Consider the following 4,551-nt stretch of genomic DNA (forward strand, 5'->3'; position numbering starts at 1 on the left):
CCCCCCCCGAAATTTTTGTGTACCGTTTATAAAAAAAAATAAAAAAATGTTTTTTATATCAATTAAGCATACAAATTGTACTAACATTTATTTCGACCCCCCCCCCCCCCCCCCCAAAATAAAATCCTGGCTACGTGCCTGAATTAACCTCGTACATTTTGGATTAGGTTTGTCATTCACTGTACAACAAAGGTGGGTCATTCAATAATTTGAGATCGTTTTCTTTTACCATAGTATACTGTATTATTTATAAAATCGATAAATTAAGTTTAAACGTCGGTCTATAAATGACTCATTCACGTAAATTACAACATGCAGTGACGTGCGATGCGGGTTACAACTGTCATTCCCCAAATATTTCAGGTGCCCTATATTTTTTTTAGTTGAAAAACAGATAAACTTGCGGGGTTTATTCGTTCAATCTTTATAAAGGAAAATGTTAATTTAAAAACCCCTTCTGTCTTCAGAGATAAACAGAAAAATAATAAATATAAAACCCAGCATACGACGATACTGCTGAGTACAACTACGATAAAAATATGCAAAGCTCAAATAACAAAACTACAATCTAGTTACAACTAGTTTGTAAAACATACGTTCATTGTTGATTTGTCAAATCTGTATATCTATATGTTATAAGTACCTATTATTTTTTTATGCTACACTGAACACGTGTAGTTTGTGTTAACAATATTATCTTTATTGTTATGTAGTCATTTGTAATTTGTATAACTATATAAGAGAATCCACTTAAATTTATATAAGTACAGTTATAAATGTTATAAATAATATTATATAGTTTTAAAAGAGTACTTACTGTTATTAAAGTTATTGATATTATTAACGTGTAGATACGAAATGGCGAAGAGTACGACAAAAATATACATAATATATATTTTCTTTTGTACATACATTGTTTGACGTTCGTTATATACTTATATATACAGCATAATATTGTGCTATGTATTTTACATCAAATGAAACTACGAAATTATGTTTAAGTTTTTTACCATACAAAATTAGCTTTAGGAAAGATTGTATTATTAAAAGTAAAAACCCGTGCAGACAATATTGTATATTACACTTACATGGATTTAATAGGAAACACGTTTTAAGTTGTATTGTTATCATTATATAATAATATAATATTATATTATATATTATACTTTTTAATGCAATTTGCAATTTTGTACATGTGCACCGTAATTTTTACATAATATGTATACAGTAATTATTTATAAATTACATATACGAGTAGGTAGGTATATACCTAACATTATATATTATATATATTATGATATATTGTGTTTTAACGATGTTTAAATTTCGGCGACAACTGCACGGTAAAAAGAAACTTAATTTATATGATATATTATAATATAACGGTGTACAAATATATCAATTCACGTCTACAATTAATTTAGTATTATATCCGTAACCTCTATGGGTATTAGTGACTAGTGTATACCTACAAATAGTGTGTAATGTGTACAATATACAATTTAAACTATATTCATGGTTATACCATGTTTATAAAAATATAGGGTAAATGAATATCATAATATTACAAATATGAAATAGACCCCGTTATGAACATTTCTTATTTATAAAAACTATTTATAAATTAGGATGATATTATTATTGTCACATAATATACAGCTTGTCAAGGTGACTGTACTAATGATTTTTTCTCGATCTATATCTAATGTATACAATATTTGCAGGTACATAGTACGTAGGTACCTACTTATAATTTATTATAATAATAATATAGAATATACAAATAGCCATAAATTAGGACATAATGTGGAGATTAAAAATCACACTTAACTACCTAATACATTTTCGGAGAGAAGAGAGGAGGGGGTTAGGTTATTAGTTTTCGAGTTGTAAACTATTCTTATTGAATGACAACTGTCAAACCAAAATTTAAAAAAATGTTCTATCAAAATATAAAATAATGTCCTCAATCGATAATACAATATAATATAATTATACAGACGTACACTAATTGATGTAAATAATTAAAAATATATCCTGAAAAAATGGTATTTATGACTGTCTGTAGTAAACTATTATAGTCGTGTAATACTAGATGTGTATAGTAACAGTTAATTAGCTGACTGCACGCGAATATATAATTTCTTGGAGACGACAAATTGTTTAATACAATAAAAATTATTTTATAAAGCCAATAATATGCTGTCTCTGCCAGGGTCTTAAATATTGTTCCAATAAACTATCGGGAAATTTAAAACTTTCAAGCTGAAAAGTTAGGCGGGCGTAAAAAGAAAAACGACGACGAACTTCGCTGACATTGTAATAGAACATTAAATCAACTGACCAATATAATAAGACGACACTCAAGCTAAATACGTACATTAAAATCGAGCTAATACGTATAGGTATATTATAGATGAGGCAGGTTGCGGGTATACGATTTAACGTTATTTATAAATAATGTATTCCCACACATAAGTATTACAGATATTAATTAGGTAGGTATAGATACTTTATTGCAATTCATATATTATGTTAGAAATACTGTTCAATAGGCACCTATTCTTAATACATTTCACAATATCAATATATATAATATTTATTTGTTTTTAACTAATTTCATTGTGTATAGAAAATAATAATATACGTACCTAATGGTCAAAAGTTTCAGTCCCAATTAATATATTAACTTATTATATATTATAATAATACTATATTATAAACTAAAAACGTTATTTTCGTTTAAAATTTTTTTTTATACAATTTCCCCAAAGTCAGATTTTTATACAAAATAGATTGTGTATAGTATTTACTTTTGATATTTTTAAATTGCTATAAAACAATTTATGAGGATGCTATTAAATTCAAGACTACACTATACAAATTGAAAATATTATGAAATTTCAACTAGAAAATAATTTGTTAATTTTGGCAAATTTTGCTAAAATTTAAATTTGAAACGTTTATATAAAAAATTATGACCATATATTTTCTATAGCTACTATTAAATTGTTGTATAAAAGCAACTTATGAAGAACTTTATATTTTATATTTTTCAAGTTATTTGGCGGAGAAAAAATGTATTAACGTAAATTGATATAAAAATAAAATAATGTTTAAAATTCTTTTAGCTTAATTTATCATGGCCATCGTCGGAGAGACACATAATATGAAGTTAAACAGTTTAGAATGAAACACGTGCATATGATACGAATCCATGTGAAGCTGGCCTAAAGTTAAGCCGATATTAAAGCTAAAAACGAAAAATTGGTTCAGCGGAAACGCAAATTTACTACCTCTGTACTATGTAGTATATGGTTTAAAGATATGAAACAAATAGTGCGTGTAGTCAGTGTAGTAGTTAAAAACTAATTCGCTACAGAAGTGCCCGTACCTAATGGCTTTCAAAACTTATGTGACCCCTAATTTTTAATATGCACCACCGGAACCAAGAATCTGCTTTTACAAAACTCTAATCACCTTTATGGAATCGTCTAAACAAAGAGATGTGATTTACACGGATTTAAATAATACATTAGACTCTGCCAATCACTCTATTCTATAATATACAGAATTTATGTTTTGTCAAGCCCCTAGACTTGGCGTTAGGTGCAATAGGAATGACTAAGATTAAACTCATCAAAATGTGTCAAAAATTCGTTTTACCGTTCTTTAAAAAATTAGATTATGAATACCTAGGTACTTCATAGTTTATTCATGGCTATAAAGACTCAAATAAGTCAACAATGTTGCTTGTTAGATATCTTGGTGTGATATTTCAACAAAACTTGATGTCTTCACCTCATATAGAACAAGACTGTTCTAATTTTCTGAAGTCATAAGAAATCTAGGGTTTATCATTAGAAATACAAATGATTTCAAGGGCTCTGTCTCAAAACATTATACTTTTCAATTATTGGCATACCTATACTTGATACTGTTCAGTACTATACATAATTACCCGTCGAAAATAGGTTAAAATGCTGAATCACTAGAGCGTGTTTAGAGCTGAAAAAGCCCATTATAAACTATACCTTTTTTCGATTTAATAAGCCGTAATAAATAATTTTTTTTTATATAAAATTGGCATTTCATGGTAGAAATCTATGGGCTATAATATTAATGCAATGGTTATAAATATTTTGTGAAATGAGCTCCTTCTGGATTCTGTATTTAGTAAATAAATATATAATAAATCTGGATGAAAAATTCGAGTGACAAAAAAACCACGAAATAATTAAATGCCTCGTAGCGTGCGTCCCACTTTCTACTTTATTAAGGTTGCACTTTTAAATAGTATGATCTGTAAGATTAAATAAATACTAAAAAATTAAAATATTGATAAATCATAAATACATAGTTTAAACATAACAACCAATGGGATGATCGTGCATCTTTAAAAAGATTACTGTGTATAATAAACAAAATACACAAATTGTGGTTTGTTGATAAAAATGTACCAATCTATTTATATTCCACTATTTGAATGACTTTCATCAAAAATTACATAGATACTGTTATAAATTTACAATAAGTAGGTATATTATAGTT

Source organism: Acyrthosiphon pisum, chromosome A2 (assembly GCF_005508785.2).
Source record: "Acyrthosiphon pisum isolate AL4f chromosome A2, pea_aphid_22Mar2018_4r6ur, whole genome shotgun sequence".
Lineage (NCBI taxonomy): Eukaryota > Metazoa > Arthropoda > Insecta > Hemiptera > Aphididae > Acyrthosiphon > Acyrthosiphon pisum.